Consider the following 26,184-nt stretch of genomic DNA (forward strand, 5'->3'; position numbering starts at 1 on the left):
GCCCTTTCAGTCTGTCCTATCCTCTTCACTTAACTTGTAAGTGGGGCATAAAATGTCCTCTTTTGGTTCCTTGTACATTGTACATGAATACATTGTTGTTGTAACTGTATATTTGTTAAGTATCAACAGTGATGTGGGCGATAGAAACATTAAGAGTGTGGTCTGTGTCAGAATCATAGATTTCAGGGCCTTGACTAACTCAGTACTGTGCATCAGTGGTTTTCAACCAGAGGTATGTGAGAGAGCTAGTCTGAGCAGCTGAGGGCTTGTGGGAGGGAGGGAAATAGGACTACTGGGGAATGAAGAGTGTTGGGGAGGTCTGGGAGTCAGAGCAGGGAATAGCAGGAATGTGGAACTTGGAAAAGAAGTGGATCTTGAGCTTGAGCACCTGGAAGGACAGTAAGTGGAGAGGAGCTATGCTAAAGGAACCACCTGTGGTTGGTTAGAGAAGACATCTTCTCCTCTGCTTCTTGTACCTCTAGCTCAGTTAAAGTTACCTCACCTACAGTTCAAGTGACCTCATTGGCACTCATTAAATATTACATACAGATAAAGGGACGAATTCTGCTCCGAGTGAAGTCAGTAGCAAAACTCCCATTGATTTCAAAGGAGAAAAGGTTGGGCCCAACGAAGATGTGGAGAAGCAGTGGTCTGTCTCTTGTTCTATGGAATGAGAGAGCAGATTTTTTTCTAACAATAAAGTATTTTGACATCTCAGATAATGTCGTTGCATTCATCAGAATGTCTTTCTGCCATTGTTTCTAAATGACTCACTGACTCTGAAATTGCTACTTAATAAATTAATTCACTCAGTGCAAGGGTAATAATCTGCTTAAATGCTCATAACTACAATTTTATAATAGTTCCTCTGCTAAAGCTAAATTGTTGGTACAAAGCCAAGTATTACTGGAAAGGGTGTGGAGGGGGTGAAGCTAAAGTTTTAAACTACCAGTGATCATTTTCATCATTCTTTGGTTCATGATAGGTGTCTAACCCAAACCTAGGACAGAGCATGAGCAGGTCAAGGATTTCTAGGTGTTTTGACAAGGCATTTTATAAATGACGAGTAACATTTGTGCTGTTATTCCTGTCAGGGAAGTGAAACACCGAATAAGTGAATCCTAATAAAACTTGACAACTGGAATTCTTCATTTCATTTTCATATTTCAATAAATCAGCTAAATAGATCTCTTGTGAAAAAAAATTGAATTTCATGTTATATTGATTTGTCTAATGGCTTTACAAACCTCTGTAAGGTTTATCAGGGATAAACAAAGTTGATCATATTGTCTGTTGTTTTCAGAGGCTTTGAATGTGCTAATTGTTTTTAAATATTTTTATTTAACTGAATTGTTATTATACAATAAATTAAAACAATATAATCATAAATATCAAAGCACTTCTTACCACTTATTAATGTATCAATCTCATGGGGACAAAAAAAACCCAAAAAACAGTAGAGGGTCCTGTGGCACCTTTAAGACTAACAGAAGTATTTGGAGCATAAGCTTTCGTGGGTAAGAACCTCACTTCTTCAGATGCAAGTAATGGAAATTTCCAGAGGCAGGTATAAATCAGTATGGAGATAACGAGGTTAGTTCAATCAGGGAGGGTGAGGTGCTCTGCTAGCAGTTAAGGTGTGAACACCAAGGGAGGAGAAACTGCTTCTGTAGTTGGATAGCCATTCACAGTCTTTGTTTAATCCTGATCTGATGGTGTCAAATTTGCAAATGAACTGGAGCTCAGCAGTTTCTCTTTGGAGTCTGGTCCTGAAGTTTTTTTGCTGTAAGATGGCTACCTTTACATCTGCTATTGTGTGGCCAGGGAGGTTGAAGTGTTCTCCTACAGGTTTTTGTATATTGCCATTCCTGATATCTGACTTGTGTCCATTTATCCTCTTGCGTGGTGACTGTCCAGTTTGGCCAATGTACATAGCAAAGGGGCATTGCTGGCACATGATGGCATATATAACATTGGTGGACATGCAGGTGAATGAGCCAGTGATGTTGTAGCTGATCTGGTTAGGTCCTGTGATGGTGTTGCTGGTGTAGATATGTGGGCAGAGTTGGCATCGAGGTTTGTTGCATGGGTTGGTTCCTGAGTTAGAGTTGTTATGGTGCGGTGTGTGGTTGCTGGTGAGAATATGCTTAAGGTTGGCGGGTTGTCTGTGGGCGAGGACTGGCCTGCCTCCCATGGTCTGTGAAAGTGAGGGATCATTGTCCAGGATGGGTTGTAGATCACTGATGATGCGTTGCAGAGGTTTAAGCTGAGGATTGTAGGTGATGGCCAGCGGAGTTCTGTTGGTTTCTTTTTTGTGCCTGTCTTGTAGCAGGAGGTTTCTGGGTACACGTCTGGCTCTGTTGATTTGTTTCTTTATTTCCTTGTGTGGGTATCGTAGTTTTGAGAATGCTTGGTGAAGATCTTGTAGGTGTTGGTCTCTGTCTGAGGGGTTGGAGCAGATGCGATTGTACCTCAGCACTTGGCTGTAGATGATGGATCGTGTGGTGTGTCCAGGGTGGAAGCTGGAGGTATGAAGGTAGGCGTAGCGGTCGGTGGGTTTTCGGTATAGGGTGGTGTTAACGTGGCCATCACTTATTTGTACTGTGGTGTCTAGGAAGTGGATCTCCTGTGTAGATTGATCCAGGCTGAGGTTGATGGTGGGGTGGAAGCTGTTGAAATCATGGTGGAATTCTTCCAGAGTCTCCTTCCCATGGGTCCACATGATGAAGATGTCATCAATGTAGCATAGGTAGAGAAGGGGCGTGAGTGGATGAGAGCTGAAGAAGCGTTGTTCCAGGTCAGCCATAAAAATGTTGGCATATTGTGGGGCCATGCGGGTGCCCATAGCGGTGCCACTGGTCTGGAGGTATATATTGTCACCAAATTTGAAATAATTGTGCGTGAGGATAAAGTCACAGAGCTCAGCAACAAGTTGTGCTGTGTCATCATCAGGGATACTGTTCCTGACAGCTTGTATTCCAGCCAAATCTGCCCACATATCTACACCAGCAACACCATATAGTGTATAGTCCAGGCAGTATGTCTGGTAAGCCTCTAGGACCCTCTGTTGCTTTTTTACAGATTCAGATTAACACGGCTACCCCTCTGATACCAAAAAACACTGAAGCTATAGGTCAGGGGTCGGCAACCTCTGGCACACGGCTCGCCAGGGTAAGCACCCTGGTGGGCCGGGCCCATTTGTTTACCTGCCGCGTCCACAGGTTCGGCCAATTGCGGCTCCCACTGGTCGCGGTTCGCCGCTCCAGGCCAATGGGGGCGGCGGGAAGCCTGGTGCTTACCCTGGCGAGCTGCGTGCCAGAGGTTGCTGACCCCTGCTATAGGTAATACATTAAAAACTACATCTTAGAGTAAACTTTAAAATCTTCAATGAGCTGAGGCAAGGAATAACATTTCCTAGGCAATAAATTATATTATTAAATAATACTAACCAGGAGACCATCAGGTTCTCTCTGTTCAGATAAGCAGTGCCCCAAATCTACATCTCTCTTTGTGACTTCAGCATTATACGTATAATAATGCTTTGAAAAACTACAAAATACATGTTTTTGGCTTGGTATACTGCTACTCAAATCTGAGCTGAGATTTTGTTTCAGATATGAAGCAGTGTTTTGTTTTTCTTTCTCTGGTAAATTTCTTAATAACTAGATGTGATTTGTTGAGAATGATATTATGGATAACTTGAGAATCCGGATGCAAAGAAGCAGGGACAGTATTTAATGGAGCCCCTTCTGCTTATATTTGATTCTGATCTCCATTTGCATCAGTTCCAGTATTGATTTTTAGCTTCCTGTTTCCTTTCTTTAGCATGACAGTTTGAAGTAGAGTTGGATTGAAAATAGTTTTCCCATTTCTGAGAAAATGTTTGAGATTTCGAATGTTTCCTGTTTCACATTGGATCAAAACAGAGAGTTTTTTTCCAAAATGTTTTGTGAAAAAGCTAGAGGAAGATTGATTCCTCCAAGAATAACTTTCACTGAATCAGGCAGAGCAAGGACTTAAAACTGAGTTTTCTAGATTCCAGGTGAGTGCCTTAACCACCAGGCTATTGGCTATGCTGGGTGATAGAGCCCTGTGCTGGACTAGAGTCGAGCCTTGCAGTGGGACTGGGATCCCACCGAACCCAACTGTTTACCATAGAAAGTCAATGGGTGTTGGATGGCTAACTCTCTTAGGCCTCTGGAAATCCCAGTTGTCATTCATTTTATTCCAAGGAATCCAAAAGCGTTTTACAAATTTAAATATTATTCAGTAATATATAATCCCATTTATCTGAATTCTGAGGAATCCCTTATACTTTTGAAAACTCTTCGGTTTGCTTAAGTGTTTCTGATGCAGAAGACAAAGCTTCAGTTTAGTTAAATGAATTTTAGACAAAGGGAGTTCCCCATTAAAATATAACTATTTTTGGTTGAAAAGTGAATTGATTTGTTTGTTTCTGTGAGAAAGCAATTTAGGAAAAAAAAAAAAATGGAGTCTCCTAGGTAAGAGTTGAAAGCCCAGAAGTATAAATCTTACCAATGACTATAATATAATTATATACCTAACCAAAATTATTCTGAAAATGGGATATGCTTATATTACATTAATATTCATTTGCAGTATATTAGATTTGATTATTTAGATGTAAACATGAACAAAACATGGAGTTTTTCAAAGTTCATTTAAAATAAATGTGTTTTTCACTGCTTATTTGGCCTTTGGCACATTTACTTAATGACCTTCATAGGAGTTTTACCATACATACTATAAACCGATTTAGAAACTAATGGGAACCTCCTATAAAGAAAATTTGTGAGTTAATTTAATATTCAAGAAAGTGAAGAAATTATAGCACTTGTCTGAGTTAGGCATAATGCAGGAAAGCACTGTCCACACTTTACCTTCAATTCCTACCTTTTCACTAAATCTGAGCTATGTGAATGTACAAATAAGAAGTAGAACGACATACAGTTGAATAGCAATTTATAACCAGAATTAAGTCATGGACTTCTCAGATCTGGAATAGTTTAATGGCAACTCTGCCATCTTATCTTATTCCATTTTGTTTTGTTTTTAAATTATGCTAGAAGAGGACACAAGGAGTCCCATTTAAACAAACTTGTAGACAGTGTGGGGAAGTGTTATATTTATAGGAAGGAAAGTAAGTACAATCAGGGGAAAAAAAGAAAATCACTCCCGATCCCAAGAGAAACCAATGTCAAGGACTTAGCAATGAAAATAAACTCTTGATATGTAGTAATTTAGTAAACTATTAATTTCATTTATTATATATCTGTAATTGTGCAGGTTTTCTTACATACATTGATGCCTCAATATCGATATAAGCATAACTTTTTACATTCCAATTTTTGAAAATCTGATCCCAAAGCTTTCTGATAATATTGGTATATTGGCTTCTTCTCAGTACTGTTACGGAATAAGAGGAGCATAAAGGAATCAATCATTTTTGATTCCATAGGGCCAGCTCTATACTGGCCCTGATCATGGGATAGACTAGAGTAGCATTATTAAAGCAGCAAATTTCCAAAGACTCAAATAATAGATGAGCTATGCAAAAGACACAATAAACCGTTGTTTGCATAGAACCCCACATTTGTGCTCACCATCTTGTTTGTGCTCTTACAAATACAAGAGTTTGGAGTACAAGGAGTTGTTGTTTCTTTTTTGTTCGTGTTCTCCACAGAACTGTCTGTTAAAATAGCAGGATCTCCAAAGGGGAAGCGGCTCGGAGCATTTTTTTACAGACTTCCAGGAATGAAGCTGGGGGAAAAAATTGCTAGACGTGCTATGAAAATACTCAAAACCACAGTATATTGTACCCATTGGAGACTTGAACTACCCCAGTATTAATAAGGTGACTGATAAAAATAAACATGGAACTTCAAAGGGATTTTTAAGTTATAGAAATAGAGAAGCCAACAATCTTTTATATACTTTTTAGCATTTTAGAATATGAGGGAAATGGAGAAGTAAAAGGGTTAAAAAACCTTAACAGAATGTTTGTATTTGTTTTCAAGAAAGCAGGTTGTAGGTAATTAAGAAATTTAGGGCTTAGGTAGTGTGACACTGAGCATCAGAATGCCTAAATTTTAGTGCCTAGAAAATCACTGTGATTCATGAAGCCTGAGTGAGGCACCTAAGCTCTTATACAATGAATGGAAAGAGATAGGTGCCTTAGACTGCGATGCACAAAAGCCAGCATGCTAGACATGGAGCTGCCTAAGCTAGCTAATGGGAGAGGCTGTCCAGCAGGTATGTACTAAGCCCCACTCCTCTCATTTGGATTAGAGAGAGAAAGAGCATTACAAGAATGACTCTGTAGCTTAGTGGTTAGAACACTCATTTGGGCGGTAGGATACCCAGAATCTGCTGCAATGACTCTTTAATTATTTAGTCACACTGCAACAGCTTCAACAGGACAGACTGGGAGTGCCTTATGTCAGAATATCTAGTAGTCCATTGGTAAAGCATTCCCATGAGAGGTGGCAGCTCCCTCTTTAAATTCCTTCTCCCTCTCCAGTAGACGGGGGACTTGAACCAAGGGTCTCCCACAGCCCAGGTAAGTACTGAGCTAAAGGTTATGAGGGAGATTATTATCATCGTTCATCACCTCCACCCTCCCCTCCCCCAGCTGTTTTTATTTTAAGTCACCTGATGTACCTGATCCAATAGGTGACCTCTGAACACATCTACTGGCTTGGGCCCCACTTGTGACTTAGGTGGCTGGATGCCTATCATCCTCTGGTTTGTGGATTGCTCTGGATGCAGGAGATAGGTGTTTGGATACCTGGATGGAGGCAGCAATGTGTGGCTCAGAGGCAGGAACATAGGCACCGAGGGAATTTTTACTGCAGGTTTAGGCACCTAGAGGGTTTGGAGGAAATGTTATACATCGCATTGGAGCCTAAAACAGGGACTTAGGCGCCTAACTCCTTTTGTGTATCCAGCCCCAAGGCTCCAATTCTGCAAACATTTGCATATTTCTTTCAACTCAGTTGAACTACTCATATGTATAAAGTCGCTCACATGCATAAACAATTGCAGAATTGGGGCATTAGAATCCATATTACCTCTGACTTCAATGGAGTGGCTTCCATGTTACACAGCTGAATTTAGCCCCATGGAAATACAGTGCAAGCAAGGAAGCTGAAGTCAGTCTTATATCTCAATAAAAGTTTGTTTAAAAATATACAAGTGTAGCCGAAGCCTGGTACATCTTAAAAGACATAACGATAAAGTCATATCAGACTGCATGTCCACTGGGGAATAGTGCAAGGAGTGAGATCTGAGAGTAAATAGAATGTGGACACACACAGAAAAAAGCCTCCACTGTTTAAGAAAGAACTAAAGAAAGAAAGCAAGAAAAGGAGGTTGGAAAGGATAGTCAAACCAAATTACTTTGCAGGAGAAACATAATGGGAAGGTTGTGGGTAGAATGAGTAATCTAAAGAGAGAATATGAAAGTCATTTGGTATAGGTAAAGAGAAAATGAACCTGAAAATAAGGCAGGATTGTTAACACTGCTCTACAGCCAAAATGCTTCTGAAATAAATGTAGTCAAACTTTACTAATTCTGGATCACCAAGAACGAAAATGATGCTTAAAATTCTTGATTGGCTCTAGTTTTCAAGATATGCTATTGGGTCAGTATATACGACCCTTGACTTGGGAATGGCGGAGGATATGTGAGTTATAAAGGGAAGGGATCTCAATTTAAACCAGAAATGACTAAAATACATCTTTGACTGGATCTATGAATAAATCTATGACTGGGTTTGGACAGTACTTGCTTTTTAGACAAAACAATGAATGATGCAATCTGAAGCTGGTATTGCGTCATACATGATATGAATTGCATCATGTTATTCCTAGAAGTCATGGATGATGCGATCATAACGAAGCTTACATCACTCTGCTGAACAAATTGACCTATATCAGCTCTAAAAATCATACAGTGTCGTGCTCTCTTATTTGTCAGTGTTTGATTTTGCAAAGGGACACATTTCTGTTTAGCCAAAGTGAGCAGAGACGCCTCATACTTGTGTGAACAGTGCAGATAACTTCTGCTATGTTTGTGGTGAAGTGACTTTTGCATCACAGAAGCGCAGTATAACCACTATGGTCAAGAAAGCCTATCACCTTTCTTTTGGCTGCAAAATTGGAGATCAGGACAAGAGGCGAGCCCCACACATATGCTGCAACACTTGTGCAACAAATCTTCGCCAGTGGTTGAACAGGAAAAGGAAATCTATGCCTTTTGCAGTGCCAATGATTTGGAGAGAGCCAACAGATCATACCAGCAATTGTTACTTCTGCATGGTGCCTCCAGTTGGGAAAGGTGTGTCAAAGAAGAAAAAGCAGACTGTGCATTATCCAAACATTCCATCAGCTATACGCCCAGTACCCCACGGAGAAGGACTGCCGGTTCCTGATGCACCAGAATCATTCTCACTTGAGTCAGACGAGGAAGAGGATGAAACTTCTGGTCCTGAACCATCAATGTCACAGGACCCACATTTTCTCCCATCCTCCTCCTCTGAACCACACCTCATAACACAAGGTGAACTGAATGACCTTGTCAGGGATTTGGAACTACCCAAGAGTAAGGCAGAGCTGTTGGGCTCCAGACTACAGCAGTGGAATCTCCTGGCAGGTGATGTTAGGTTTTCCATGTTCCATGACCGTCAAAAGGATCTTGTCGCATTCTTCTTCATGGAAGGTGATCTTGTAGCCTGCAACAGCATCGATGGTGTGATAGCAGCCCTCAACATCGTTCACGATCCAGATGAGTGGAGACTGTTCATTGATTCATCGAAGACGAGTCTTAAAGCTGTTTTACTGCATAATGGCAATGTTTTGCCATCAATTCCAGTTGGTCATGCAGTCCATATGAAGGAAACCTATGACAACATGAAACAACTTTTGAGGTGCATAAACTATGACCAACATCAGTGGCAGCTTTGTGTCGATTTGAAGGTTGTTGCTCTCTTGCTTGGTCTGCAGACTGGATACACAAAGTACTGCTGTTTTCTCTGCAAATGGGATAGTCGTGCAAGAGATTCCCACTACATCAAGAAAAATTGGCCTCTCCGACAGTCATTGGAGCCTGGGAGGAAAAGTGTTCAGCATCCACCGCTTGTTGAATCAAGGAAGATTTTGTTACCACCCTTACACATCAAGCTGGGTCGGATGAAGAACTTTGTCAAGGCCATTGACACAACACAAGCAGCTTTCAAGTACCGCCGTGGAAAATTTCCAAGGTTAAGTGAAGCTAAGATAAAGGAAGGTGTCTTTGTTGGTCCTCAGATTCGTGAACTTCTTCGAGATGATGCACTTGACCATGCACTGTGTGGCAAGGAAAAGAAGGCATGGAAAGCCTTCCAGTTAGTGGCAATAAATTTTCTCGGAAACAACAAGGCAGACAACTACAGGTTGTTGGTGGAAAACCTTCTCAAGGCATACAAAAGCCTTGGTTGCAACATGTCACTAAAGATACATTTTTTGCACTCTCATCTAGATTTTTTTCCACCGAACTGCAGAGCAGTGAGCGACGAGCACGGCGAGTGATTTCACCAGGACATTGCAACAATGGAGAAACGCTATCAGGGCAAATGGAGCCCATCAATGCTTGCAGACTATTGCTGGACAGTGACAAGAGATGCTCCATTTAATGAATACAAGAGACAAGCCAAGAAGCGCCGAGTAGACACTGAATAGAACTAAACTATGTACATAATAGTTTTTTGCCTTTTGTTTCATAATAAATGTTATTTATATAACGCTTTTGCTGATTTTCAAAGTGTTACATAAACAGGACAGGTGAAATATTATCATGTAAAGCAACCATAAACACATGAAAAGACCTAGGTTTACAATTTATGATTAAAACTCTATTATCTACACAATATACATAGACATAAAATGTAAAAACTTAAATATCTTAGAAACAGTAGCTCATCAGTTGTTTTAATTGTCATATTTGAATTCAGCACAACAAAATACATAATAAATAGCACATTTTATCTCTGAAGCAGACGACTTCTCAAAAATTGTAGACCAATGTAATAAATGAATTGGTTTCATAATACACTTTTATGTCATATGATAACTGACATTGGCTGCTGTTAAAATCATTGCTGACCAGAACAGAAAATCCATGATTTTTGAGTAGTGTCTGCTTTTCCAGTTCTGCATTTATTCCTTTAAGTGAGCTGTAGGTTTTCCTATTTCTTTCAGGAGTCATGGGAAGATGTTTACATTGGCTAATATACTGCAATGGATATAGTATTTGGGGTATATTTCAACATGATTAGAAGTATACTTAAGATAGATTTTGAACTGAAGCCATACTGATTGTTCTGGATGACAGCTTAACATTATAAATCTTGCCAAAGGTTTCAGAGCTAGGAACTTTGGACTGCTATCTAAATTAAAAAGAAAAGGTTCACATCACAGGCCACTTCTATTAGAGAGAAACAACCTGACACCCCAACCAATATCAATAAGAATTAAGTGAGCCAGCTGGCTTGTGGATTTGGTTAATTCAAAGAAAGAGACAGACAGAAGGACTATGGCAAAGGATTGAAATTGAGTCATCCAGCTGGGAGCAGACCACAGGAAGTTGGAGTCCATGGAAGTTTAATAATCGTAGGTTAGTGAAGCAAGTTGTAGGAATGGAGTGAAAGAATCTGTTTCAGAAGCATTTGCTCTGGTCACAAATTTCACTGCTTGAACTACAACACTAAGTTACATCTTGCTACAGTCCTTGGATGTTCCCTTTATCTTTGGCGAATGATGGCAGCAGGAGCTTTCCCCTTCATACGCTCCTGTGCTCTCTGATCTTTTTTTCTGACATGTTCTGATGGGAACTCAGCCAGCTCCCACTCTTGATGCTGTTAGAAACAATATGTTTTTATGGGCATTTACAGGGATTTGTTATCCTTAATAAGATAATTTCATTGTATCTATAAAGAACAGCAGTAAAATATTTTCCATCAGAAAACACACTGTGATGGGAGATACAAGCCCTTGGACTTAAGTTATCAATTACATTTTAGGGCAGCAGGAAAATGAGACGGGGAGGGAGGTGGCTTTTAGTCATCATGCACACCCAGACTACAAGTAATACTGGAGTACTGATTGAACCTTCAAGGATGCTAAATATAAACTAATAATTATTAAAGTGTGATGGCTGAGCCCAGATTTCAGTGGTTCTATGTGTCAACCAACATACTTAATGGTCTTTTCGATGTACAATCAAAGAGTGGGATAGAAACTATAAGTCTTCTGGTCTTCTGTTCTGTATTCAATTATGTTAGCGCACAGAATATCCTGGTATAAGTGCAATATAGACAGGTCAATCTCTATCAGTCAAAAATTGTATGTCATTTAGGGGCTGATTCTGCCACCCTTATGCATGTGATATTGTACCTTATGGAAAAAGATATACTCAGTAAGAGTAAGAATGGTAGCATCTGGTCCTTAGAGTTTAATCACTACTCCTTTTTGTCTCCAGTTTTTATGCTGCTCCAGGCCTTTACTCCTATCACCTCTCCATTCCCCAAGCCATGAATAGTCTCACCTAAATTACTTACAAATACACAGCCTTCTTTCTCATGAATACAACTATCCCAGACTCATCTACCTGTTAGAAGGCTTGGAGAATCATCATTCAGTGTAGTCCCACAGGGATCTCTTCTTAGCCAAATGCTATTCAATAACTTTAGCATTGATCCGAAGGAAATATGAAATCATTCTTGGTAAGATTCACAAATGACACAATGATTTGTAAATAAGAGACTGGTCAATATTTATAAGGATAGGTCAGTTATACAGAGAGATCTGGATTGCTTGGTAAATCTTGTCTCATTTCAGCAACATATCTTTTAATACATGCATCTGGGAACAAATAATGCAGCCTTAAATTTGGGGGACTATGTCCTGGGAAGCCCTGACTCTGAAAGGGACTTAAATATCAGGGTTTATGTAAACTCCCAGTTCAGTGTTGAGGCTAAGAGAGCTATTGTGATTCCTGGATATATAAGCATGGGAATGTTGAACAAAAATAGGAAGGTGGCATTGGTGAGACCATAACTGGAATACATGTCCACTGCTGCTGTCCGCAACTCAAAAAGAATGTTGAAAACCCAGAAAGGTTTCAGAAAAGACTTACAGAAATTATTTGAGGTCTGAAAAATCTGCCTTACAGTGCGAGATTTAGGAAGCTCAATCTATTTATATTTATCAAAGAAAAGATTCAGAGGTGAGTTGATTACAGTCTGTAAGACTGTACATGCAGAGGTTTCTGATACTAGTGGGCTCTGAGTAAATACTGAAATCCAATGTATGGGAGCTGAAGCTAGAGAAATTCAGGCAAGATTTAAAGTTCACATTTTTATCAATTAAGGTAATTAACAGTTGGAAAAACTTACCTGGAGAGGTGATGTATTATCCGTCACTTGTAGTTCTTAAATCAAGATTGGATGACTTTCTAAAATATATGCTCTAGATTAGTCACAATATACGCTTGATTCAGGATTCACTGGGTGAAATGTTGAGGCCTGTGTTATGCATGAGGTTAGACTAGATGATGAAAGTGTTCCCTTTTAGCCTTAAAAAAATCTATGAATCTGTATAGTTCAGGCAGTATGTCTGGTAAGCCTCCAGGTTTCTGCTGTATTCAAGTAAGTACTAGAATTAAACTTCATAATTTGTATAGGCAAAGGAGCCTGTTGGAATTATGGATATATTTTAGGGTTTTGTATTGCCACCCATCACAGTAGTAGCTGAGCACCTTCCATGTTAATTAAATTGGTAATGACAAACCTAGTGGACTTCATGGAGTCTCTGGCGCCTTCTCCCTTTCTGGAAGTTATACAGAGAGAACATATTTGGGGTAGAGAGATTAGGGACCAGATTCTGATGCCCTTATTTGTGTTAAAGTAGCAAATTACTCCATGAGTGGACCCATTGATTTTAACAGGATTACTCAGCTCTAACTGGGCATGGTGGAACGCACCTGTAAATCCCGACTATTTGGGGGGCTAAAGATGGCAAATTGCTTGAGCTCAGGGGTTCTGAACTCTGGTACATTATGCCAATCGCCTGGCCAGAAGGAATGGCTAGAACAATACGAATGTGGTGTTGTGATCGGCGCTCTCTCGGTGAGAGCTTATGGGGCAATCGATCAAGGTGACTCAGCTCCTTCTTCTCCTCCCAATGTCTGACAGAGAGGGAAGAAGATTCTTCTAAACAAAGGGCCAACACAGGGGCTAAATTGTGAGTTTCAAGTCATGTTTTGGCTCCTGCCTGTCCTCTGGGTAGTGCAGTTACACACTGCCCCTTAGTTAGGGAAGATCACAGAGTACCAATCCTGCCCTAAGGATTTAATATGAGATGGAGGATCAGTATCTGGCTGTAATATAGAGAGACACTCAGGGAAAAATAAGTCTTTTATCCAGGTTTCTTTTTAAAAAAAACCTTAACCAGACTGAGGCTCAAGCTGACATTTATTTTAACCGACATGGTGGTGAGGCCAAACATACAGTAGCTGTAAATAAAATAAAATGAAAAAAATACACGTTACAATGGTCTACTGTAATGCTATAAATGTTGCTAACATATCTCAGTTGCTGTAGTTGTCAGCATTCAGCCAAGCTTGCTCACGCTGATTACTACCTTTCTCCACAAGCAGTCCTCTTGAACTCCAGGACACTATTCGTAGAGTATGGTACCGTTCAATGTAAGTGTGTCACAATCTAGTAAAATTAAATCAATATATCTACATCTTCAATCTCAATTAAACACCAAATGGATTTGTGTTCCTGATAAAAATCCTCCAGCTAAGTAAACATTATAGAAATATATAAGAATATATATATATATAATAAAGAAATAATCGATAGAAACTTTGGAAATGAGACTTCAGGTGAGCTATTTCGACTGGCAGCAGGTTGGGGTAAATTAATAGAGAAGTAATGTAAATTTGGGGTAAATTAATAGAGAAGAAAATGTAACCGTGTCAAAACTGGTGTTGTTTCAGCATGTTACCTGTAAATCTGTTCAACAAAGTATTTTGATCAAGTAACATAAATATTAGGTATGGGGGGAAAAGCTTGTAAATGACTGTGGCCACAGGATATTTTATAAATATGCTATTGTTATAATCTATCCCCATCTTTAGGGAATGAGGTTTTTTTGTTTCATTTTGTTTTTTTGTTTTGTTGTTTAGGCAGCAGGATCTTAGCTAAATAATGAAAAAGACGCATACTAAAAAACAAATTCTTGTCCAAATGCTTTAACAGTAAGTGTGTTGTGTTCTCAGTAAGTGATCCAGTGAAATTTAGAAGGTTTATTTGTATCCTTTATGGAGATCTCATTTGTTAGATTGTCCCCCAGAAATTGAATGGATTGCAGAAAAAAATGCTAATTTTGAGAAGATAGAATTAGTTGAGATAATGCCCTCCTGAGCCATAGCTTGAGCAGATGAGAAGAAGATGGATAAGGTCCATATCATGCTGAGCAAGGGTGCAGATTTATAAAGATATGCTATCTGTTATTTGTGTATTATAAAATCTGTCTAAATAACATTATCCTGCCAGGGAGAGAATTTGCTGCTTTGGCTGCCCATGTGTTATTGTATTTGGACCGTCTCCATCTACAAATGTTGACTTTTCACCAAAATATTAAATTGGTATGAGAGACACGTAAAACATGTAATCCTTATTTATTTGTTAACAAAACATTTTGCCAAATCTTATTTGCTCCCTTTCCCTTCTGCCCCGAGGTGACTCTCTCTCTGCAGCCGCAATGTGACACTTAAATCAGGTTAGAGTACTTTTTTTTGTTTGTTTTAAATCACAGAATGAGTTTTAACTTTTAATCAGAAACCAGAATCACACTCTCAAATTTGGACTTGCGGCAAACACCTTCCACATTTCTAAAGCAGCTCCCCTCCCACACACCCATTTGTCTAAGTTTATCAATGAAAGTTTATAAAAGTCCAAGCACTTTCTGCTAATATTTGCTGATTCATAGATTTTAAGGTCAAAATGGACCATTTGATCTTCCGGGGCTTTTCTACAGGGGGACTTGGAAGTTAATTAAGCTAAACCTAACTAAGGACACTTTAATTCTGAATCAGTGTGTCCACACAGGCTTTATTGTGGTTTAACTAATTCAATTTCAATTCACACCTTTAGTTAATTCTGATAAATTTTGCCGAGTGTCCCCATGTAGACAAGTCCCTGTATAACTCCTAGAGTGATAATACTCCTCTATAACATGGGCCGGGGAATTTCATCCAGTTACCCCTGTAACAAGTGGGTAGTAAAGAATTGAAAGCAGGTTAGCTACCCATCTGTGATAAATAACATGGGGCTATATGTTTGCTCAAACTATGTGGCCATGCAGGGAACAAAAGGATCTTGCCCCTAAGGCAGTGTTTCCCAAACTTGGGACGTCGCTTGTTTAAGGAAAGCCCCTGTCGGGCCGGGCAGGTTTGTTTACCTTCCGCATCCGCAGGTCCAGCCGATCGCGGCTCCCACTGGCCGCAGTTCGCTGTCCCAAGCCAATGGGGGCTGCTGGAAGCGGTGCGGGCTGAGGGACGTACTGGCTGCTGCTTCCAGCAGCTCCCATTGACCTGGAGCAGTGAACCACGGCCAGTGGGAGCAGAAGAATCCTAGGCTACCTGTTCAGGCTGTCCAGATTACCCCTTTATGCACTTAACAGTACAAGTTCCACAGTGCACTTCTTCCCATCTTCTCTCCCTCTGCCCACCCTACACACAGGTGGACTGGGAGTGGGCAGAGAAAGGCAGGTAGCATGGAAGCTGCACACTTACCAGTGCAACTAAGGCAACATGGAGGAGAAAGTAATCTACACCTGGTAAAGGGATTACTTTCTCTTAGAGTAAGGTAGGGGAACCTGGGAAATGTGACAATTACTTCTGCAGAGTGGAAGTGATGCTTTTGGATTGGCCTGCTACAGTCGCCATATACATGGTCATATTCTGCCACACTTACTCCTCTTGGTTAGTATTTTACTACATGAATAGTCAGATTCCTTTCAAAGGGACTACTCTGTATGTGTAAGGGTGGCAGCATGTGTCCCTCAGTCTAGCCCAATTAAGGACCAGTTCTGCTGTCAACCTTATTTGGGTTCAGTAATGCCAAATGGAACTAGCTGTGGAGCATGATGTCTTTCAATGTAAGGGTGACAGAAGCTAACTTAATTACTAATCAGAAAAAGCAAATTGTACAGCATGTGCGTGGGAGTTTTTTTTCTTTTCTTTTCTTTTCTTTTCTTTTCTTTTCTTTTTTTTTTTTTTTTGGAACATAACCTAGGATTCAAGAAAGCACTTTCACATTAATTCTTTAATTAATTGAAGAGAAAAATATGTCGGAACTATCTTTGTGTTATAAAGCATTTTCCCTCTTTTTATCATATACAATAGGTGCAAAGCCTTCATGGAATGCAGGAAAATCAGTTCTGTAATTATAAGTGGAGGGGGCGGAAGGTTTTATAAAACTTGTAATATGTTGTCTCTTCAGGAAAGGTCATTTAACAATGCAGCGTATGAATGTGTTGCACAGTCAACAAAAGGCTTTTTATATCCAAGGTTAAATAGAGCTGAATTTTGTTAAAGGTCTGGTGTGAAAAGATGAATGAATATGATTGTATCAAATTTTAAATGCAGCTGTGGCCATTGTAGCCTCTCATTAATTGGAATGCAAAATTGCACAAGTCATTAATAACAGATTTTGTATGCAGCGGCTTCATAATATTATTATTGAGTGAGATTGGTGAATCACACAAACAGAAACATGAAGACTTACCTTAAAATCCAAATAAAACCAAGCATAAGCATAACTGTACACAAACAGATACATATTACAAAACAACTCCAAGGCTGGCATACTCGCAATCTTATGGAGACCATTAGACATTAAGATGAAGACGATAGTAAGTGGAGAGCACCATAAGTGGGCAGTGATGAGCTAGTTACCACCTTTGTGTCATCTTAATTTCCAGCTAGGGATTGGTATGACCATCTTTTTATACCCTTTTCCTTGCATCCCCCACACAACCAGGACTTTGTATGATTTAGGCCTAAGCACTCTGCCCATATTTGTCATTCTGGGGGACCATAATTAAGGTTCCAATTGCTACCATAGGCTATTTGCCTCATACATTTCCCAGCAGTTGTGATCTGTAAATGTGGTTATTCCATGGTTACATATATTCCAAAATCCCCTAGGAATTTGGTATTTCAAGCTTAAACTGCCATTTTTTTCTTTTACTTATCACAATATACATATTGCTAAATCTTATAACCCTAGGTCAAGTACTTTATCTATGCCTCATACTTTTGAAATACCTACAACAGATACTTTTACATTTGTTTTCCCTTCTTACATTACAAGTCTAATGGCCTCCATTTTATGATCTTAAAACATTTTAATGTGTTTTAACACATGATATATAGTTTAATCTTGTATAATAACTTTCCCTAAGATCAGGCCAGTGGTAAAGGGTCAACACCATGTTCCCACTATACCTAACAGCAATGCATCCTGGCTAATGGATCCTAATTCACAGAGGAGGCTGAAAAGCATCTGAGTACAACTTAACTTGTGGACATGACTCTTTCACATTTAAAGAATGAGCCTCCGGCTTTCAGCAAGAGAGTTTTGAAGGAGACGGTTGAAAAGCAGCTGGTCAACGTGCCAGGAGCTAGTTGCTAATTGCAGCAGTTAGTTAATCAATGAAATAACAGTTCAGCTTCTGGGTATAATAAAATGAGATAAAAGACCACTCTGAATTTCCACAATTAGGGTATGGCCAACATTTGACTGGCATTTAACTGCTTGCACCTGTCTCCTTTTGAGGCAGCAAGCCATGCAGTTGCCTGACAGCTATTAACAGAATAAAATAATAAAAAAAGGCTTTTAGGGGGGCATAAGATCTGATATCAATAGTAACAAAGACAATTTAAGGGAGTGTTTGTTATGTACTTTTGTGTTTGCTTTCAAAACATTTAAATCCAGAGACAGATGGCTTGTACAGTTTTATCAGCAGTTGTGTCATTATGTATTCAAGCAGCCAAGACTGATAACCGGGCTCATGCATTACAGATTGTTCAGAGAACAAATACTTTGAAAAAACATATCAATAAAGTACTTCGGTATGGAAAAACTTGATACAGAGATTCCAGTGACATTTTTTGCAGAGAAAGGAAACAAATTAATGCAATTATGAAATGAAAGCATCAGGAATAGGTTTTTAAGTGGTGTCATTGTTTGCAGTAATGAAGCAAGTTTAGAAAACCGGGTGAAAGCTATTGTTTGGTAGTGGTGGAGGGGAAAGATAATTACCAGTAAGTCAACATTATGCTTTCTCAATACAAAGCAGCTAACGCTAGCTACCATCCTGCATATCCCAAAAGGTTCTTTCCCCCATCACACTGTTCATGATTATTTCACTTGTGCCATTGAATACTAAGAAGACTCTTAAGAAGGAATGAACTGTCTTCACAGAGAACATAATTACACAAGGCAGGAACTGAAGAAAACCATGCTACTGTGTTTTATTTTTATTGTGCTGAGCTCATATTTTCTCCAAAATTAATTATTTTTTCTTCTAAATCACATACATCTTGCATCAGGGGGTTTGCAGAGCCTCCAAAGCATCGTAATGATTATTAGTAAGATTTATTAAATGTATTGTGGTTGCATCTAAATGCCCTAATCAGAGATCATGGTGCCTATGATGATAGTCGCATGTACACATTATAAATGAGACTGTCCTTCTTCCAGATTGGAATGTACTGTTATTCCATTAGTGTGGTATTAAAAGATATTGTCTATAATCTGAAATGTACCCCTGGGTGTATACATAATGTAGCATCACTTCAAACAAAAAGTAAGAGGCAGTTTTTATGTTGTGATGCTTTAAAGGCAATGTATGAAAATGTTATTTGCTGATTAACAATTATATAGAGTCCTTCAAGGCATTTTATCTAATTATTCCATAGTTAATCCTCACAATTCTCTAGTGAGACTGGTAAACACTGTCTGCATTTTACAGACTGGGGAAACTGAGTCAGAGAGCATCAGTGACTTGCTCCAAGTCTACAGTGGGAATGAATATTACAGGAGTGCTCCTGGCTCCCAGGCCTGCACTGTGAGTGCTAGAGCCAAAACTCTGCTCATATACTTGCAGGTGACACCCCACAAAGAGCAAGATTTTTCCCTCTCCAGAGAGTACTACACCCCTGTCAGGCTTGTCTGCATTTGAAAGAAAGTGACATTTGGCTAACCAGAAATATGGGAAATGCCCCTTCCAAAGTGATCTGAAGAAGAGCTCTGTGTAGCTCAAAAGCTTGTCTCTCTCACCAACAGAAGTTGGTCCACTAAAAGATATTACCTCACCCACCGGGTTCCTCCAAAATAGGTGATTATCTCCACAGTCCCATCCTGTCTCTGTGTATTAGACAGCCCCTTATTCTTAGTAATAGATATTTAAATAGTACCTTTCATCCAAATATTTCAAAACTATCCACAAACTTCACCAACTTCAGAGGAAATCCATTCCGAGATTAACTGTATTATCACTCTAGGACTCATACTAAGGAAAGCTAAACACATGAAGTAAATCTCTCCAAGATTAATTTGACATGGCTTATAGGTCCACATGCATATTTTGTCCTAAGTAAAAACAGCTTATTACCCATTTAAATTCTAAACTCAAATGATTGCCATATCTCTTTGAACTTTATTTTATTTTATTTAGCTAAACAGGGCAACATAACAGATCCACTTCATGAATGTGGAGCTGAGGGTTCTCTTGTTAACCTGCTATTACATTGCAAATTGGAAGCCCAGGGTGCATGCACTGTATTTCTTGAACTGTGTCACTCTGTGGTGAAGGCTTTGCTTTGTGTATTGAAAGTTTTAATCCCTGCCAAACCTTTCCTCCTTGGGTCAGCAAGATAGCATTTTACTGTGTGATCAGGCCGGTTGGAAAGACTTTTGCCACTTCTCACTTTCTTCCTGTGAAAATGGGAAAAACCTAATTAAAATTAAATTTCTGTTGTCAGCAGAAAAAAAAATCAGCTTTTAACCTATAGATAACCTTTGGAAATGTTAACAATATACTGGGATTACTTCCTTTACTTACTATAGCTTTTTTGTACTAAGTACTTGCCTCAATTTGATTATAGCTGTATAGTGCCGATTTCAAAGAGGGGCTTTTATAGAACAAGAATCTCTCTCTTCCCGTGAATTATCACAGCTCTTATTTTAAAACCAAGATTATTGGCTCTCCTTGAAATTTGTGCTAAACTTCTGCTTTGCAGTCACTTTCTTACCCTAAATTATTGCAGAACTGATTATTTCATCTTGTATTGCCCCAATGTCATTGGGTATATATATTTCTTAAATTATTCCAATTGCTTGTACAAGGATTGCAGGAGCTTCCAGTGATGGCTCATCTAGTTAAAAAGACATAATTACTTTTGTTAGCCATAGTACCCAGAATCTACTGTTAGATACTAATATGCAAAAAGGTTGTTCCTGCCCCATTGACCTCACAGTTTAAGAAAAGCTATTTAGAGATAAGGATAAAAGAAACAATAGCTGATGTGTTTTTTAACAAAATGCATCTAAATTAGATTTGGTAAAACTGAGTCTAAATGCAACAGATGATTAACATGTGGAACTCACTGCCACAGGATCTCATGAGGCCATCAGCCTAGGAAGATTAAAAAACATTAGGCATGTTAAAAGCAATAGCAGCTACAGTTAGACTAATTAGGATGATCTGGGGATTTGAAAATAAGCCTGCTATGCTGTGTTTGCTGCAATTGAAGAGACTGAAATCTCCATTTTTGCTGCAGCACAAAATCTTCATTTAAATCTCTTCAGTGATAATTACTAGCCCAAATTCACAATTATGGAGGCATCTTTGTGCTGACACAGCCCTGACAGACTGGTCTTTCTGTGGTCTGTATTTTTCTTCTGATTAATGCTAACCTTCATGACTTCAGCATTCATGCCTATCTGGTTAACCTCATTCTCAAAATCAATCCGTAATTTCCTTCCTGTCGCTTCACTGTTTAATCAAGAAAAAAATGCTTCTTAACTCTTGGACTGCCTGGAGGTCTAGGCCGGTGATTTGCTCTGAAGTCAAGAAAAGGATTCCCTATTGAAGGTCTTCATCAAAATCATCATATATCTAGCAAGGGATCATGACAAAGCATTGGTCATTGGGTGTATATATTCTCAGATGTTGAGAAATAGGGTAAGATGTTCCAAAAGACTGATAAACTTCCACATGTCTTTGTTACCTATGTGTAAATCCAGTCTGATCAGATCAGTGACTCAGCTGCAAGTTCACTCACTTATGTCTACACTATGGGATTAATCCGAATGTACAGAATTCGAATTTTGGAAACAGATTGTATAAAGTTGAATGTATGCGGCCACACTGAGCACATTAATTCGGCGGTGTGCGTCCATGTACTGGGGCTAGCGTCGATTTCCGGAGCGTTGCACCGTGGGTAGTTATCCCATAGCTATCCCATAGTTCCCGCAGTCTCCCCCACCCATTGGAATTCTGGGTTGAGATCCCAGTGCCTGATGGGACAAAAAACATTGTCGCAGGTTGTTCTGGGTACAGCCTCACCCCTCCCTCCATGAAAGCAACGGCAGACAACCGTTTCGTGCCTTTTTTCCTGGGTGAACACAGCAGATGCCATAGCCCGGCAAGCATGGAGCCCGCTCAGCTCAAGACAGCAGTCATGAACGTTGTAAACACCTCGCGCATTATCGTACAGTTTATGCTGAACCAGGACCAGAAAAATGAGGCAAGGAGGAGGCGGCGACAGCAGCGCGGCGATGAGAGTGATGAGGACATGGACATGGACACAGACTTCTCTCAAACCGCGGGTCCCGGTGCTTTGGAGATCATGTTGTTGATGGGGCAGGTTCTATCTGTGGAACGCCGATTCTGGGCCCGGGAAACAAGCACAGACTGGTGGGACCGCATAGTGTTGCAGGTGTGGGACGATTCCCAGTGGCTGCGAAACTTTCGCATGCGTAAGGGCACTTTCATGGAACTTTGTGACTTGCTTTCCCGTGCCCTGAAGCTCCAGAATACCAAGATGAGAGGAGCCCTCACAGTTGAGAAGCGAGTGGCGATAGCCCTGTGGAAGCTTGCAACGCCAGACAGCTACCGGTCAGTTGGGAATCAATTTGCAGTGGGCAAATCTACTGTGGGGGCTGCTGTCATGCAAGTAGCCAAAGCAATCATTGAGCTGCTGCTATGAAAGGTAGTGACTCTGGGAAATGTGCAGGCCATAGTGGATGGCTTTGCTGCAATGGGATTCCCTAACTGTGGTGGGGCGATAGATGAAACCCATATCCCTATCTTGGCACTGGAGCACCAGGGTACACAGTGCATAAACAGCAAGGGTTACTTTTCAATGGTGCTGCAAGCACTGGTGGATCACAGGGGACGTTTCACCAACATCAACGTGGGCTGGCCAGGAAGGGTTCATGACGCTCGCGTCTTCAGGAACACTACTCTGTTTAAACGGCTGCAGCAAGGGACTTACTTCCCAGACCAGAAAATAACAGTTGGGGATGTTGAATGCCTATAGTTATCCTTGGGGACCCAGCCTACCCCTTGATGCCATGGTTCATGAAGCCATACACAGGCAACCTGGACAGGAGTCAGGAGCTGTTCAACTACAGGCTGAGCAAGTGCAGAATGGTGGTGGAATGTGCATTTGGCCGTTTAAAAGGTCGCTGGCACACTTTACTGACTCGCTCAGACCTCAGCCAAACCAATATCCCCATTGTTATTGCTGCTTGCTGTGTGCTCCACAATCTCTGTGAGAGTAAGGGGGAGACCTTTATGGTGGGGTGGGAGGCTGAGGCAAATCACCTGGCTGCTGATTACGCGCAGCCAGACACCAGGGCGATTAGAAGAGCACACCAGGAAGCGCGGTGCATCAGAGAAGCTTTGAAAACCAGTTTCATGACTGGCCAGGCTACCATGTGAAAGTTCTGTTTGTTTCTCCTTGATGAAAACCTGCCCCCTTTATTGACTCATTCTCTGTAGGCAACCCACCCTCCCCCTTCAATCACAGCTTGCTTTCAAAGGAAATAAAAGTCACTATCATTTAAAAATCATGTATTCTTTATTAATTGATTATAAAAAGAGGGAGAGAACTGAGAAGGTAGCCCGGGTGGGGTTTGGGAGGAGCATCGGAGGGAAGGAAAAGGCCACTAAAAAAAGATTAAAATAATGACAGCCTTTTGCTTGGGCTGTCCACTGGGGTGGAATGGGAGGGTGCACGGAGACTCCCCGCCCGCGTTCTTACACATCTGGGTGGGAAGGCTATGGAACATGGTGAGGGGGGAGGAGGGATACACAGCGGCTGCAACGGCAGTCTGTGATCCTGCTGCCGATCCTGAAGCTCCACCAGATGCCGGAGCATGTCTGTTTGCTCACGCAGCAGCCCCAGCGTTGCATCCTGCCTCCTCTGATCTTTCTGCCGCCACCTCTCATCTTGAGCGTCCCTTCTGTCCTCACGTTGGTCCCTTCTGTCCTCACGTTGGTCCCTCCTGTCCTCATGTTCACTGGCATCTTTCCTATACTTTGAAACCGTGTCCTTCCACTCATTCAGATGAGCTCTTTCATTGCGGGTGGATTCCATGATTTCCACAAACATCTCATCTTGCGTCCTCTTTTTCCGACGCCTTATCTGAGATAGCCTTTGGGACGGCGGAGGGAGGCTTGAAAAATTTGCAGCTGCTGGCGGGAGGGAAAAAAGGAGAGAATTTTTTTAAAAGATACATTTTACAGAACAATGCTTATACTCTTTCACGGTGAACAACACTATTCACATTACATAGCACATGTGATTTCTGTGCAAGGTTGCATTTTGCCTCTTAATATTGAGTGCCTGTGGCTTTGCTACTAGAGAACACAGACGCAGGTCCGGGCAACAGAATTCGGCTTGCATGCGGCCATGGTAAGCGCTTGGCTTACTACAAGGAAGGATTTCTTTTCCTCATGCCAAAGGCAAACAGCCCAGTAGGAAGGACCACCTCTGTCCCCTTAATTAAATTCCTGTATTTCAACCAGGTTACCGTGAGCGATATCACTCTCCTGAGGATTACACAGCGAGATAAAGAACGGATGTTGCTTAAATGCCAGCAAACACCGGGACCAAACGCTGCCAGGCTTTGTCATGCAGTATTACCAGATTACTTGCTACTAGCATGGCGTGGTCAAGTGTCCTACCATGGAGGACGGAATAAGGCTGCACTGCCCAGAAACCTTCTGCAAAGGCTTTTGGAGTACCTCCAGGAGAGCTTCATCGAGATGTCCCTGGAGGATTTCCACTCCATCCACAGACACGTTAACAGACTTTTCCAGTAGCTGTACTGGCCGCGAATGCATCCCAAGTCCTCAAGGCAAATTAATCATTAAAAAACGCTTGCTTTTAAACCATTTTTTATATTTTAAGAGGTAAACTCACCTGAGGTTCCTTCCACGGGTCATGGTCTTGTGTACTGGCTTGGGAGGGTACTTCAGTCAGGCTGAGAAAAAGATCCTGGCTGTTGGGGAGAACGGAGTGCTGTGTGTTCTCCGCAAGCTCATACTCCTCCTCCTCTTCCCCGTCCGCAGAATGTTCAAGTGTGGCTGATGAGATTACCCCTGCCTCAGAATCCACGGTCAGAGGTGGGATAGTGGTGGCGGCCCTCCCTAGAATTGCATGCAGCTCAGCGTAGAAGCGGCATGTCTGTGGCTCTGACCCGGAGCGACCGTTTGCCTCCTTTGTTTTCTGATAGGCTTGTCTGAGCTCCTTGACTTTCACGCAGCACTGCTCTGAGTCCCTATTGTGGCCTCTCTCCATCATGCCCATGAAGATTTTTTCAAAAGTTTTGGCATTTCATCTTTTCGAATGAAGTTCTGCTAGCACTGAATCCTTTCCCCATATAGCGATCAGATCCAGTACCTCCCGTATGGTCCATGCTGGTGCTCTTTTTCGATTATCGGCCTGCATGGTTACCTGTGTTGATGAGCTCTCTGTGGTCACCTGTGCTCTCCTATGCTGGGAAAACAGGAAATGAAATTCAAATGTTCGCAGGGCTTTTCCTGTCTACCTGGCCAGTGCATCCGAGTTCAGATTGCTTCCAGAGAGGTCACAATGGTGCACTGTGGGATAGCTCCCGGAGGCCAATACCATCAAATTGCTGCCACACTAACCCTAATTTGAAATGACAGTATCGATTTCGGCGCTACTCCGCTCGTTGGGGAGGAGGACAGAAATCAATTTTAAGAGCCCTTTATTTTGAAAGAAATGGCTTCGTTGTGTTGACGGCTGCAGGGTTAATTCAATTTAATGTTGCTAAATTCAAATTAAAATCATATTGTAGACCAGGCCTTAGAAATATGCTAAGACTGGGGAGAAGGTCAGCACTTTCTGGAGATATCGGTGACTTGTCCACTGAGCTGATAGTCAGGCCTCTGAAGCAGGCCAGTTGAGCTCTCCGTAGTGGGTGAAAGATTAAATGGGTCTTTAATACGCATAGCATATTACAGACTGCATGGTCCATCTCCTGTGGTCTCATATTCATGCATGTAAGAAAACACAAGTGAGTTACGGAAGGTTCACATTGTGTGTACCCTTTGATGTATGTAGTTTTATAGCAAATCTTTGAGATGTGTATTCATGTCCAGTGGGACTAATGTGTTTCATCTATTTAGTGTACCAAATGGGGATCTGTATGTGGCAAGTCAATTTGACAATGGTACAGATTTTCTCATCTTCTCATTCTGTTTACTTTGTACCACTCAGGTGCTGCAGAGTGGTAGGATCTAGACCAGGGATCGGCAACCTTTGGCACACGGCTCGCCAGGGTAAGCACCTTGGTGGGCCAGGCCGGTTTGTTTACCTGCTGCTTCCGCAGGTTCAACTGATTGCGGCTCCCACTGGCTGCGGTTCACCGCTCCAGGCCAATGGGGACGGCGGGAAGCGGCTGCCAGCACATCCCTTGGCCTGCGCCACTTCCTGCAGCCCCCATTGGCCTGGGAGGGCGAACCACGGCCAAAGGGAGCCGCGATCAGCCGAACCTGTGGATGCGGCAG

At 41.2% G+C, this 26,184-nt stretch overlaps 1 protein-coding gene across 5 annotated transcripts in view; it reads left to right on the top strand.

Moving 5' to 3' along the window:
• Positions 1-26,184, top strand: part of PCDH9 (protocadherin 9) — an 896,526-nt gene that overhangs the window by 867,435 nt on the left and 2,907 nt on the right. The window lies entirely within an intron of this gene.

Source organism: Malaclemys terrapin, chromosome 1, assembly GCF_027887155.1.
Source record: "Malaclemys terrapin pileata isolate rMalTer1 chromosome 1, rMalTer1.hap1, whole genome shotgun sequence".
NCBI classification, from domain to species: domain Eukaryota; kingdom Metazoa; phylum Chordata; order Testudines; family Emydidae; genus Malaclemys; species Malaclemys terrapin.